The sequence below is a fragment of the Rhincodon typus genome, chromosome 11 (genome assembly GCF_021869965.1).
Source record: "Rhincodon typus isolate 14 chromosome 11, sRhiTyp1.1, whole genome shotgun sequence".
Classification (NCBI taxonomy): domain Eukaryota; kingdom Metazoa; phylum Chordata; class Chondrichthyes; order Orectolobiformes; family Rhincodontidae; genus Rhincodon; species Rhincodon typus.
The window spans coordinates 38,546,154-38,561,713 of record NC_063342.1 but is presented as its reverse complement, the minus strand read 5'-3'; the positions used below and the strand labels follow the sequence as shown (position 1 = coordinate 38,561,713).

The 15,560-nt window shown below is 41.6% G+C and overlaps 1 long non-coding RNA gene across 1 annotated transcript in view; it reads left to right on the top strand.

Moving 5' to 3' along the window:
- Positions 1–5,919: 5,919 nt before the first annotated feature.
- Positions 5,920–15,560, top strand: part of LOC125484444 — a 32,994-nt gene continuing 23,353 nt past the window's right edge. The window contains exons 1-2 of the long non-coding RNA XR_007263275.1: positions 5,920–6,195; positions 6,342–6,466. This is a non-coding gene — a long non-coding RNA (uncharacterized LOC125484444). The remainder of the gene's footprint in view (positions 6,196–6,341; positions 6,467–15,560) is intronic.

Here is a 15,560-nt window from a genome sequence, read left to right as displayed (position 1 = left end):
TGGTGCACACTGTCAGGAACTACTAACCACTATGAGCAAGCATAAATTTATGCCTGCAATTATTTTATGGATCTGGGAGAAGGTAAAGTATGAAATTTTTTTTACCTAAATGAATACTAACTTTTGAACAGAGTACATTAACTTCCTTGAAACATTTATATATTTTAAGAAAAAAAGCAGAAAAGTTTTCCTGAGTTCATGCAGTTTATCAATACTCTGTCTGAGCTCATATTGTGAAAAACAACTGCATTGATGAGATAATATAGAATGGAAGACCTCCGTAGTACAGTAATCCAGACTCAGTGCCTTAGGAGGCATAGGGTTATATATGGAAAACAACTCTTTTTTAAAAAATTCTCCATGACTTGCATTTGGTATTAAGGTTATGTAAAACTATTTTCTGCAATGACATTCTGCATTTTCATTAATTTTTCACACTCTTCCTTTTAATCCTCCCACACCTCATTTCATCAAAGTGTCTATATAACTATCAGGAAATATATCTTTATATTAGGACAGTCCAGCCAACTTCCAGGTTCGACAGGCAGCAATACTACCAGGTGAATACCACTTGAAGAGGAGGGCTTTGCGGAGGAGGAGGAGGAGGTATTGTCACTTCCACCTACCTGCCTCAGATCTGCTGTCAATTTTGGAAGCTCATCCTGAGTTATGACGAGAATTCTGTTCAAAGCCCAGAGGACCTATGCCAATTGGGGGGTTGGCAGTTGTAATCAATCCATCAAATTTTCCTAAATATTCAGACTTCACCATCCCACAGTAAGGATGTTGCCATAATTTGTCTTCATCTTGGCACATCTCTTTTGCACTTGTGCATTTGAGGACTGATAACTGTGAATATCTTAATGAGCCTCAAATTGTTCTGGAAATTTGGGATGCAGTTTACAATGGTGGATATCACTGGCCAAGAGTCCTGATATGCTTCTGCTTCAGCGATAGAAGAAAGCTTTGGGATTTCAGGACCATAGAGATTCCTATAGCATACAGATGATCTGTGACAAGCCAAGAAAAATAACAGAAGTTAATTCGGAAATCAAATCTCCCACGTCCAATAGTAGCTGTGGTAATAGTATTGGTTGATATGCCTGTCCTCCCTGTAGAGTAAGGTGGTCATCTGGGAATGATTTAAGTAGTACTGAAATAAAATTGAAACATAAAAGCCTAGTGGAAGATTGAGATTTGAAACTTGGCCAAAACTAAGGACATGATCCTGCATGAGCCACATAAGCTGCAAAGATCCCATATTCAAGTGAACAGATTCATTTTCTACGACAGGCTGGAGGCGTGCACTGTTGCACTAGTTCCACCAGTTCACAGATCACAATGTGAAAGAAAAATACTTTTCCCAGTTACCAAGGTGGCCAATTAAATACGTCATTTACATCTGGTTTAAATAAAATGATCTACAAAGCAGGTTTCTTTAATAACACGAGATAACAAGGTGTAGAGCTGGATGAACACAGCAGGCTAAGCAGCATCAGAGGAGCAGGAAAGCTGACGTTTCGGGCCTAGACCCTTCTTCAGAAATGGGGGAGGGGAAGGGGATTCTGAAATAAATAGGGAGAGAGGGGGAGGCGGATAGAAGATGGATAACGGAGAAGATAGGTGGAGAGGAGACAGACAAGTACAAGAGAGTTGCAATGGGAGAGAGATCCACTGAGGTCTTTCCGGAGGGAGGAGGGTAACTTCTTCAAGGTAGGTATCCTTAGAAGAGGCTTCGCAGTGGGGTTAAAATTGTTTCAGAGATAGTAGGAACTGCAGATGCTGGAGAATCTGAGATAACAAGTTGTAGACCTGGATGAACACAGCAGGCCAAGCAGCATCAGAGGAGCAGGAAGGCTGACGTTTCGGGCCTAGACCCTTCTTCAGAAATGGGGGAGGGGAAGGGGGATCTGAAATAAATAGGGAGAGAGGGGGAGGTCTCTGAAACAATTTTAACCCCACTGCAAAGCCTCTTCTAAGGATGCCTACCTTGAAGAAGTTACCCTCCTCCCTCCGGAAAGACCTCAGTGGATCTCTCTCCCACTGCTACTCTCTTGTACTTGTCTGTCTCCTCTCCACCTATCTTCTCCGTTATCCATCTTCTATCTGCCGTCCCCTCTCTTCCTATTTATTTCAGGATCCCCTTCCCCTCCCCCATTTCTGAAGAAGGGTCTAGGCCCGAAACGTCAGCCTTCCTGCTATTTCTGAAGAAGTGTCTAGGCCCGAAACGTCAGCCTTCCTTCTCCTCTGATGCTGCTTGGCCTGCTGTGTTCATCCAGCTCTACACCTTGTTATCTCAGATTCTCCAGCATCTGCAGTTCTACTATCTTTGAAACTTCTTTAATAACATAATTGTTGGTTCATTATCAAAACAAGGAAGAATCAACAACTGGTTAACATATACAGGTTGTGATGTAGAAATTTAGATAGTTATCCCTCTAAATAACGCAGATCACATGCACACACACAGGTACACTTCAGGAAAAGGGGAAAACACAGATTTCTCTCTGTGGATGTTTACATAAAAAATACTTTCTTGGCATTTATCGTTATTCTTGAAGACAAAAAGGGACAATGCTCGAAGGTCTGTTATTCTGAAGTTCTGACATCTGTGGTCGAGTCACTAATCAGGCACTATTATCTCAGGAGTCTTGCTCGAGATGTATAATATTGATAAATGTTTTCAATCACTCTTTCAAAAAGCGACATAGGTTTTACCCTGAACTCAGTAAGTGAGTTTTTCAGATCTAGATAGCCCTTCCACACAGGCTTTTTCTTCAACTAATCCCAAAAACCAAAGCAGTGTCCGCCCAGTCACTGTTCAAACATATTCAGCAAGGGTCTACAGCAAAGCAAACAGTTATCACCAGTCACGTGACTTCCTGGAAGCCCTGTCTAAACAAATTCTCAAGTCCACAGTGACCAACCAAGGATCACTTTCCATGAATTCATTCCAGATATTTCCACAGAACTTGTATTTGTAACACATAGTTGTGACTGCAAAGGCTTTGTTTCTCTTAAGAACCCAATGCCCTTTTGAATCAGATTTGGTAATGAGCAGGTCCCATGGCTGGACAAATTAAGTACAGCAAACACAGTTGGGTAATATACCACAGGATTATAAATCCATACAATATTATACTTCACCATGAGGAGGTGTTCAGGGACAGAAAACTGCAATTTCCAAGCACAGTGTAAGAACTAATCACTTCCCTCAGCAAAAGAGGAGGTCATCCTAAAGTTCTCCTCCTCATCTTCATTTGGACAGTTCATATTCTTAGATTATTATCTTGCTGTCCTCAGTTTACAGTATTCCATGTTACTTGCATTTTATATTTTCTCTGATGAGCAACATTTCATCTCTGCTTTAGATCTCCTCAACACAGCCTAGGGAAGACAGAGGTTGACGTTTTATTTATTTTCTCTTTTCTGACCTAAATCAATCGTTCTTAACCTGGGTTCATGAAGAATCCATAAATATGTTCTGTGGGGTTCAAGAATTAACGCGAAAATGCGTATGGAATGGTAAAAGGCTTATTGTTGGGCAAGATGGATGAACACCTAAGGTGCTATGGTCAGGGGGTTGCTGTGGTCAAGAGTATGCAAATAGACAGCAACCGGAAGTGGAGTTGAAGCCAGATGGGATTGGAGTGCCTCCCATGTACAAAGCAAAGGGGAGTGCACATGGAAAACTGCTGAGAGCAGCATGAAGATCATTGGGTAGGCTTGTAGGTACCAAGATGAAGTCAGCTTCATTCAAGAGAGGGAATTATTAAGGTGAAAGACAGACAAGCAGAATCTAAGTTTGTCTTCTGGAAGTGGAGAATGATTTATGACTGTCGGTGTCGAACATCAATGGACAGTGAAAAGCAGGCACATCCATCTCACTGATATCTGTCAAAAATACCTGTTTCCTTAAAAGTATTAATGAAAACTGTTTGCATGACTTTGATATAGTATAAGTTTGACTGAGGTGTTCATGATTAATAATTGATTTAAAAGGATCCTTGACCAAAAATATGAGAACCACTGCTCTCAATGTATATAATAAAGTGCAGCTCAACATTTTCAGGATATCTAATCTAGCTGGAGCATGCTTTTTGAAATGTTGGCATTTTTAAAAATGCTGATTTCTAGAAATGTTCCACACACAAGACAGCAAATGAAGCAAAAAGGAATAAAAGTGCCATTGTTCTGAAGACATGGCACTTTTTTTGTTTGTGAAATATGTAATTATGATGCTGTTGAAAGGTAGTTTTCCAATGAGCAGAGGGAATTGGATGATTATGTGAAAAGACAGAACACACAGCATTCTGAGGAGAAAGCAGGGGTACAGCACCTAGTACACTGCTCCCCTAGAAAAGCTGCCTTGGGTGTGAATTGCTTCCTTCTTCACTTCAACAAATTTTTTGGAAAAGAATGGTATAGTAATCTAAATGGTTGAGTACTCGTCTTCCACTTGGGAATTTATCAATGGATGCTGACCACCAATTGTTGTGCGTGATGATATTAGTAAAATGTAGACTATAAGGATTGAACTTGCGTTATCAAAATTTAATACCTGAGACTGTCATGGACTAAAATGGTTTAAAAGGGACAAGTATTGACATAAAATAGCTGCAGCAATCACCTGACTACAGATCGAGGCAAGTTCAGGAAACCAATGCGAAATAAACAAAACCATCTGAATAGAAATTACCATTTTATCTAAAGTCATTGAAACAAGTCAAATGAGTCAGACATCAAGAAAGAATTTATGTGTTTCAATTTGCCTGCTACGTGGCACAGAATAAACATAATAGGCTGCCTACAGATTATTGAACAGACAATGCACCAGACTAGGGGGATACATAAATGAACCCCAGTCAAAAGATGCGGAGGTTGGGTGGACTGGTTGTGTTAAATTGCTCCATATTGCCCAGGGTTGTGCAGGCTAGGTGGATTAGCAGTGGGAAATGTAGAGTTTTGGGGATAGGGTGGGAGTGATGCTCTTTGGAGGGTTAGTGTAGACTCATTGGGCCTAATGGCCTCTGTCTGTACTGTAGGGATTCTATGATTCTATTTCAGCAGCTGTTTCTGAGCAGCAGGAGAAAGAAGAAAAAACAAACTTGTTATGACAAGAGCTGAAATCTCTCTTCCCTTATTTACTTTTCATCACCTCAAAGACAGCAACGAGTGAAAAAATAAAATGGGGAAGTAATTGAGAACTTAGATATCTACAAACAATGCCTCTGATGATACAGTCAGCATTGAACACTATAGTCTCAAGTTATAAATCTAACATCTCAAAGACTGTAAGGACACAAATTATATAGCCTTTTTTTCCTGCTCATACTAGTGAATCTCTCTCTTTTAAACTTAATATCTGTGTTTGCATGTTTGATGTCCTTTTTAAATTTTTTTTCCAGGATTAGTAGGTAAGAACATTCTCTTTCTTTCACTTGACGAATCCTCGTAATAGGCTCCTTCATATTGACCCAGTTAACTACATTTTTTAAAATGAAATGTCAAAGCTGCATGTTAAAAAACCTAGTAAAAATATTTGTTGCAATCAATAAAAAAAATGGGATTAGAAAGACTGCCAATTCACCTTCTTCATCTGGTGGTAACATGGTTAATTTTTTTTTGTAGGTTAAATGTACTAAGTAGATGCACGAGTGTAAAACAAATTGCTCTGAAAACTAGCAATGGGTCCGATTCCATCTCTGGGCAGAAGAGGTAATTTTTTAAAAGCATATTCCACCATTTTCTGATAATTTTGTTTCAGATTTCTAGCATGGACAGCTGGGCTGTTTCTTTTCTGCTTCCAAGCCATTATTGTGTTAACTACCGAAATGGTCAGAGGTTGTTTTATGCAATCGTTTTGTTGTGCACAAGATTCTAATCTCAGCCAAAGTACCTGGAAGAAGCTGTGACTGAAGGTCATCTGAAGGATAGAAACCAGCAAGACAAGCGCAGCTTTCTAAGCTTTCTTATGTTTGTTAAGAGGCCATTTTAATGACGATATACCCTGGGAGAAAACCATTACCTGTTTGTTCAGATAAAAATACGTTTGTGGTTCAGTCAAGACTAACGAGGGAGAATAATGTAGTTGTTTAAACACGAAAACTTGGGATTTAAAAAGTGGGACGATATTTTTCGAGATAGGCTGATACAAGTCAGCATGTATTGTCTATCGTCAAATGTCCTAAAAAGGTAGTGACTTATTTCGAAAACCATGAAAAATGTAGTTGAAAAATCTTTCTCGAAAAGTCGTGATTAGAAAAAAAAGTCTTGTCCGTAACAGTGCGCCTGAGAGCCCATTTTGCTTTTTTTTCTCATTTTGCTGTTTTCACTTGCAGAGTGTTCTGTAGGAACCCTCACCCAGACACCAGTACAGTCCCGAGCTGCTGGTGTCACAGCAACATTCACTGGAAAGGTGGTGAAGCGAATTGAGGGTAGGCTGCGAGGGAGGTGTTTGCAAAAGGTATGCATGACCTTTGCTAATCCGGCACGGTGCTGAGAGGGTAGCCTGTTGACACATATCATTTTATTCACCAGATCCCACTGGATTCGGTATACACCATCAATTGCTTTTTGCCTTCCGCTTCTGAAACGATAACCGTGCTTTCAGGGATAACTTGGAATGAAATGTCAGTTCTTAAATATCGATAGACATATTTATTTGAAATAAATAAACGATTTTACGATGTTCACTTCATTTGTGATCTTGTTACCTTGGAGATCACGGAGGTTTAAAGGCACTTTATTATGCCCCAGGGCGCTTTTTACACAAGCAGCCGAGTCTAGGAGGAGCCAAGGTTGAATGAAGTTATTGTTGCTAGTCAGAAGGGAGGTGTTGCTGTTCTGCTCGTGCCAAAGGGATTCCTTCTCCAAGCTGGAGGGAGGGATATGAATTTGCAGCTTGTGTGTGTTTTTTTTAACTCTGAAGCAATGCTTCTCTCCATGAGCCCGCACTATTGCCGATATACCCAGGTCATAGCAAAAAAAAACTGAAGGACTTTTCTTAAAACAGCTCACTCGCCTTTCTTAAAACAGCTCACTCGCCCTTAACTGCAGCAGTCTGCATTTTGAAATATGCCTATTTGAGGCCAGGACAAACAGAGCTGCTTTCTGTAAAACCTAAAGGGGGGGGCGGGGCGGAGTTTCTGGGAAACATTATACCGATTTATGTTTTCATCCAGCAACGTATTCTACTAGCGTCAATGTATAGTCACTGTTGTTTGCAAACCATTTAAACCTGTATCAAATTGCCAATTATGCTGGAGCCTGGGCTTTGGGTGATTGGACTGCTGGTTGGGAAATTCCGACTGACAATGTAATAAAATGAAATCAGTAGGTTTTGAAAATAAGTAGGAAGGAAAGGCAAATGCGCAAGGGAGGAGGGAAAGGAGGAGAGCAGCTTGAAGATTTGGCATCGAATCGCTGCTTCCAGCGAGTTGAGACAGAGTCTCAGAACAGTTCGAAACAATTGTCTCCGAGGTCAGAATTACCCCACACCATCCCGACTCCAGTCATTCCCACCACGGTGCTGTGACATTATGAACTATACTACCTTCATTATTCACCTCTCCAAAGGTTATATTCAACCTTTCTGAACGTCAAAACTGCTACTCTTATCAGATTTAAAAATTTGGACTGATTTACAGTCTTACGGCTCGGTATTATATGCTGTTTTTTTTAAACAATGCAAAATGTAAAAGTAAGACAGAATGCAAAAGCAACGCAACTTCAGCCTTTTTTTTCAACATACACTCAGGCATGAATTGCAGGATGCTTACAACGTGCTTGGAATTTAGTCAGGAGTGTTGTCGATACACTCAGCCAGAACACGCCTGCTGTTTGTACGTAGTCAGCTCTGAAAATGCAGCTGACAGCACTACCTTCTGAACAACTTCCCTGTTGCTCTCCTCAAGGTCATGTCAGCAACATTTATTCAGCTGATTGCTTGCCTTGCCAAATGATATTTTCCATGCGGGCTGCCTTGCTTTGTATTTCTAGACCCTTTGTACAAAAAGATCTGCCTTCAGCTCTGACGTTGAAGAAACTTTTAAACGAAGAAATATATTTCCAAGTGATACATTCTGATGTTGCTTTGTTTCCATTGGTCATTGTCGGCTTTGCTATGACTGCCTGTTAACAATTAAACCCTAAAAACTATTACATTAGGCATATATCTCAATATTACTAATAAGCCTTTTGCACATAATTTAGGGAAACCATTGTTGAATTGTGGAGCACAATATTTGAAGAAACATGAAAAATAAAATGTCATAGCTTTCAGTGTTATTTGACTTTCAGGTTTCAGAACTTCTACAGGAAAAAAAATTGTACTAAACTTGAAGCAGGAACAGAGCATTTAGCCCTTCAAACCAGCTGTACCTTTTCATATGATCATAGCTGATGTCTATTGCAATATCATGTACCTGCTTACTCCCCATAACTTTTCTTACCTTGAAAACCTAAAAATGTACTTATCTCTTGATTATATACAGTGATTTCCACAGCCTTCTGTGGTAGAAAATTCCACAGGTTCACTACCTTTTGTGGAGATCTGTCTCCTCATCTTGGTCTTAAATGGCCTACTTCATATCCTGAGAACGAGTCCCCTAGTTGTAGATTCTCCACCTTGGGCAAACATCCTCCTTGCATCTAGTCCGACAAGCCCTGTTAGAATTTTATACAATTCAAATAGATAGATCCCCTCTCATTCTTCTAAATTCTAGTGAATACAGGCCCAGTCAACCCAATCTCTTCCCATTGGACACTCCTGCACCCATGGTATCAGCCTAGATCTGATCTAATGTCAATAATCCAAGACAAACAAATCAATGCAGGGATGCTTTGTTTACAAAACATTATTGTTACACCCATGCTGCCCAAACATTTTCTTCCTGTGACCCTGTAAAAGTTGTTATGACCTCAAATCAGAGGAGTGTGTGTGTTTCAGAGAGATGTTACATATGTGTGTGAGACAGAGAGAGAGTGTGCCTATGTTTGTGTGAGAGAGATTGTATGTATATGTGTTTGCGTGAGACATTGTGTGTGTAAGTGTGTGTGTATATATGTGTGAGAGAGATTGTAAATGTGTGTTTGTGTGAGAGAGTGTGTGTGTTAGTGTGAGAGATTTTATGTGTGTGTTTGTGTGAGAGATTGTGTGAGAGTGTGGGTGCTTGTGCATGTGTGTGTGTGTGTGTGTGTGTGGGGTGATGATGTGGGGCTGTGAAGGGAGGACAGTTTGCACAGGTGTTGCAGTCATATGATCCTCTGTTACTTAGTCAAACTCTGTCTCTCTTTCACACTCACTCACACAATCTCATACACTCTCATCTCTCAGTCTGTTACACACACTCACTCATGCTGTTGCTGACATCCATGCTGTCTCACGTTCAATCACTCATTTGCACTTGCACTTGCTCTCCCACGCATACTCGCTTTGCCACACACTGTCACATTCCCTTACACCCAATCCCAGACCCGTCTCTTTCTCTTTCTCTCTCTCTCACTCACTCAATTATTCTCACTTTCTCAATCTTTCAGTCTGGGTGGAATCTTGTAGGGTTTGAGCGATGTGGGCTATGGTGAAATTGGCGACAGAATGGCATGAGAAGTCTGGTGAGGCCTATTACAGCATTGGGAACATCTCATTCTATCTTTTATGCTTTTCAGAAGTGGCAAGGTGAGATTCTCTTGATGCAATGGTAAGTTAGTAATTAAGGGAATTATTGCTTATTAAACAGCTTGTTAATGGCCAACTCACCTCTTTAATATTCAGCTTCCCATCTTAGCAAACATGACAAACAAGCTCAACATCAAGAAACCTTGACAAGGAAAGGGTACAGGGTGACAACATCTCACTGCTTGTGCCTAAGGAGCTCCATGTTGGACACTGGGCATCAACACTTCATGGCACACTCAGAGGGCACTGGCCACATGCACCCCATGTCCATGGACATTGGCATCCGATATGTGCCAGCATCTAAGCACTCTCATGGCTTATATCCAGGATTCAGTGCAACACCTCAGGCTGCACTAGCAACTATCATTATAATGCTGCAGAAAGGACACTGTGTGCTCAGGGACACATACCCAGCTCCTATACTGGGCCAGATAACATCTCCAGGCACTTTGCTTGCTGTCATAGTGCACACTCACCATGAGACTGCCTGGATGCTCACATCATCCCTGCTTTTCATTCCTTTATAGAATCCCTACAGTGTGGAAGCAGGCCATTCAGCCCTGCCAGCCCACAACAACCCTTCAAAGGGCATTCCACCCAGACACACTGCCTACCCTATCACTGTAACCCTACATTTCCCATGGCAAATCCACTTAGCCTGCACATCCCTGGACACTACGGGCAATTTAGCATGGCCAATACACCAAACCTGCACATCTTTGGACTGTGGGAGGAAACTGGAGCACCTGGAGGAAACCCACACAGACACAGGGAGAATGTGCAAACTCCACACAGACAGTTGCCCGAGGGTGGAATCAAACCTGGGTCCCTGGCACTGTGAGCCAGCAGTGCTAAACACTGAGCCACCGTGCTGCCCTGTTCCATGCTGCTGCTCCTTCTGTTGCGTTTTTTACTCTCTGCTCCCACAACCAGAGCTACCAGGCTCATGTTTCTTCTGTCTAGTGCACAGACAAAGTTGGAAAGCTGCCATGGTTGGCAGCTGGCCTCAAAGGGATAGTCTTTGCTTACGGGTTCCCATATAGGGGCTTAGACATGGTCATTCATCCAGTCAGGGCAGTCAGAGTCAGGATGCTGTCCACCCACATAAGCAGGGAGGAGTCAAATGTTGGGCAGCCCCCATCTTGAGTCTTTCTGCCCTACTGGGGGCTGTTTTCCTCCTGGAATAACAGAGAGGCAGATTAAGAGAGATTCACATGGGTGGAACAACTGTAATTTTTGCTGCAGATAGGGATACATCCTGAGCGAGTGATCAGACAGTGTAGAGGATATTGCAGGGTTAGTCTGTCAAGGTTGGGATGGGTGACAATGATTGGCAATCCTTTCAAAAACCCAATGTAACTCGTACTTGGCCAAATAAAACACATAAAACTCAGCCCTTTCTCTCTCACTCTCATTTACACTCTCAGTCACTTACTCTCTGTCACTCATACTCACTTCATCACACACATTCGCATTCCCATACTCATTCTTTCTGTCTCTCTTTGTCACTGTCAGTCTCACTGTCACTCACTCACTGTTAATCCAGAGATCCAGATAACATTCTGGGGGAACTCAGGTTCGAATCCCACCACAGCAGATGGTGGAATTTGATTTGAATAAGATATCTGGAATTAAGAATCTATTGATGACCATGAATTCATCGTCGATTGTCAGAAAAACCCATCTGGTTCACTAATGTTCTTTAGGAAAGGAAACTGCCATCCTTACCTGGTCTGGCCTACATATGACTCAAAGCCCACAGCAATGTGGTTGACTCTGAGCTGCCCTCTGGGCAATTAGGGATGGGCAATAAATGCTTCCTGTTCAGCGACACCCTCATCCCATGAATGAATAAAAAAGACTTACTCATTCTCTCTGTGTTTCACTCTTTCACACCCTTTGGAGGTCAGTTAGCTCAGTTGACTGGACAGTTGGTTTGCAATGCGGGGTGACGCCAACAGTGTAGATTCAATTCCTGCATGGGATGAGGTTACCATCGCCACTTGCATGAGGTGCGATGATGTAACTCAGGTTAAAGCACCACCACTCATTTCTCTCGAATGAGACAGCAGCCCATTGGTCTGGTTAGATGATGATGACTTTACCTTACTGTCTCTTACATTGAAAGGAGGAAGCCTGCCTCTAGGAGGAGACGTTAGCTATCACAGATGGAAGGAGCCATTTGCATTTAAGCTGCCTCATGAAATGGATATCAGCAGGGCCAGGAGATTGGTGAGGGGAGTGAGAAGTGCCATTTGCAGCCATATTAAAACATTGGGTAGATCAGCATCCAGTAGTCTCTGACAGAACTGCCCAGGACACATGGTAGGCAAAAAAGATTGAAGGAACACCACTAATTGGGGAGGCAATGGCCTAGTGATATTATCGCTGGATGTTAATCCAGAGACTTAGGTAATGTTTTGAGGACCCAGGCTCAAATCCTGCCACAGCAGAAAGTGGAATTTGAATTCAATAAAAATCTGGAATTAAGAGTCTAATGATGACTATGAATCCATTGCTGATTGTCAGGAAAAAGAAAACCAATCTAGTTCCACTAATGTCCTTTGGGGAAGGAAACTGCTATCCTTAGCTGGCCTGGCCTACGTGTGACTCCAAACCCACAGCAATGCAGCTGACTCTTAACTACCTTCTGAGCAATTAGGGATGGACAATAAATGCTAGCCCATCCCATGAATGAATAAAAAAAATTCGAGCACAGTCTAATCAATGATGGGCCAGCATTTATTGCCAATCCCCACTTGTCCTTGAAAAGCTGGTGGTGAGCTGCTTTGTTTATATCGTAGATTGTTTTACTCTTCCAGCCTTGAATAGTAAAGTTTATTGTTGCTTGTTCAAACCATGAAATCTTGTATCTTTATTCTCTTAATAAATCCCCGGATCATGTACTTAGATGACTTTAAAAATATAAGTTACTATTCCCTCGCCAGGTTGTAACATATGGTCTGGTTCATGAGTATAACAATATGTACATCTGAGATTACTCCGGTTTTCTTTTTTTTTTGTTTTGCAAGTATGTAATTTCAAAATTCCAATTTATTTTGCACTTAGATTTTCGTTCCCTTAATAAAAGGTCAAGTTAACTCATAGTACATAATGCAGCCAGTGTTGGTGGAGAAGGATATGGGGTTTAATCTCGTAAATGCAATGTCGATCAAGTGAATTGCTTTGTAGTAGATGGTGTCCAGTTTCTTAAGTGTTGATGCAGCTGTAATCATTGAAGCAAGTGCTGAGCATTGCACACACCCTGTGTCTTGTAAAGAGGCTTTGGGATTCCAGAAGTGATCCACTTGTTGTAGCATGCTGAGCCTTTGACCTGCTCTATTAACAGTGGCATTTATGTAACCGATCCAATTGGCCTTCTTCTTAATGGTGACACCCAGCATGTTACTGGTGAATTCAGCAATGGTTGCTGGGATTCAGCAATAGTAATGCTCTTTAATGTAAATCGGGGCTGTCCAGGCTTTCTCATATTGAAGATGGTCATTTTCATATTGTATGTTATATGCCACTTATCAGCTCAAGCCTGATTGTTGTTTGGGTCTTGCTGCATACAGATGTGGAGTTAATTATCTAAAAACTTGAAAATGGAACAAAACATTATACAAGCACCAGCAAACAACTTAATTCTGACCCTAGAGGGAAGGGAGGTCATTGATGCAGTAGCTGAGGGCCTATGATGCAACCCTGAGGAATTCCCGCAGAGACCTCCTGGAGCTGAGATGATTAACCTCCCACAACCACAATCACATCCATATTCCTTTGTGCTACATATGACTTCAACCAGTGGAAAACTTTCCCCTGATTCCTATTGACTTCAGTTTTGCCCGGTCTCCTTGATGCCATATTCTGCTAAATGCTGCCTTGATGGCAAAGGCAGTCACTGTCACCTCACTTCTGGAATCTGTGTTTGCACCAAGGCTGTAACTAAGTTGGTAGCTGATGGTTTCTTTTGTGTTTCACTTGTTCACAGGTTAGAGCAATTCAGGTAAGGCCAGAATTTACTGTATATCCCTAACTGCCATTCAGAAGGTAGTGATGAGCTGCCTTCTTGAACAATGGTAGTCTTTCTGGTGTAAGCACACACACAGGGCTGTTTTGACCAAGTGACAGTAAAGATCTAATTAATATGGTCTGTGATTTGGGAGAATCTTGTAGATGCTGGTGTTTTACTATCCTGCAGCTCTTGGTCGTTTATGTGATAGAGATCATGAGTTCGAAAATATGATCAAATGAGCCTTGGTGAGCTGTTGCAGCATACTTTGTAGATAGTATACACTACTGCCACTGTGCACTCTACTTCAGGTAGCATGTGGGGTGCCAGTCAAATGGACTGTTTTGTTGAAGTTGGTGTCAAATTTCTTTAATGCTGTTGGAACAACACAATTCAGGCAAATAGACAGTATTCCATCATGCTCCTGACTTTGGACAAGCTTTGGCGAGTCAATGAGAGTGGCACAGTGGTTAGCACTGCTGCCTCACAATGCCAGGAACCCGGGCTCAATTCCACCCTTGGGAGAATGTGTGGAGTTGGTATAGTCTCCCTACGTATGTGTGGGTTTCCTCTGGGTGCTTTGGTTTCTTCCCATAGTCCAAAAATGTGCAGATTAGGTGGATTAGCCATGGTTTAAAAGGGGTGGGTCTGGTGGGATGCTCTTCAGTACAGACTCAATGAGCTGACTGACTTCTCCTTACACTGTAGGGATTCTATGAATGAATGAGTTACTCATCACAAAATTGTTTGCCTCTGACCTGCTATTGTAGATACTGTATTTTTGTGCTTGAACTGATTCTGTGTTTTACCAATAGTGATTCAGAGGATTTTGATGACAAGTACTTCAAGAAGAGTAAATGCCATTGAATGTAAAGTGAGCTGACTAGATTCTCTCATTTTGGAGATGGTCTTTACTTGCCACTACTTTCCATCTATCAGCCCAACACGATGTTATTCCATTCTTGCAGGCACAGACTGCTTCAGTACTTAATTAATTGCAAATAGAACTGAACATTGTGAAACATTGGACATCATCAGTACTTTTGCGCATCTCTGATCTTATGATCTTATCAGAGATGAAGCAGCTGAAGATGGTTGGGTCTGAGCTATCTAAAGAAACCTCAGTAATGTCCTCTGGCTTAGATAATTGACTTCTTACGGCAAAATCATCTTCCTTTGTGCTAGGTTATGACTCTAGCCAGTGGAGAGTTTTCTCCTATTAACTTCAATCTGATGGAATCCAAACTGAACAAGTTATGAGCTAGAAGTGCTTCTTGATTGTGGTATCATTGTCCTCTTCTCTAACTCATGCCCCATGCAGACCTTTCTGACCATGGCCTGCTGCAGTGTTCCAGTGAAGGCCAAGCACTTTACCTTTTCATTCTGCACTCTGCAGCTTTTTGGACTGAACACTGAGTTCAAAAAATTTAGATCCTAAAGTCTGGCTCCATCTTGTTCTTTACACTTTTGCTTCTTCCGTTTTATCTTCCCCTTTGTTTTGCTAGGCTGGTTGGTGTCTTGTTTCTTTCATTATCCCATCCTGTTGCATTCAGATGGTTTTCAACATAGCTATTCATTTGGACACAACCTTTGTTTCTGTACTATATCAATTAACATTCTCTTTGACTTCTGCACCCTGAAATCTTTTTATTATTTAACATTACTCAGATTCCACATGGAATCACAGAATTGTTACAGCGCAGCTTCCCTTTTGCTCTTTCTGCCACCTCCTCCTTCCACTGATTTAAAACCTCTTATGTTTTTATATTTGAGAGATAGTAGGAACTGCAGATGCTGGAGAATCTGAGATAACAATGTGTAAAGCTGGATGAACACAGCAGGCCAAGCAGCATCAGAGGAGCAGGAAGG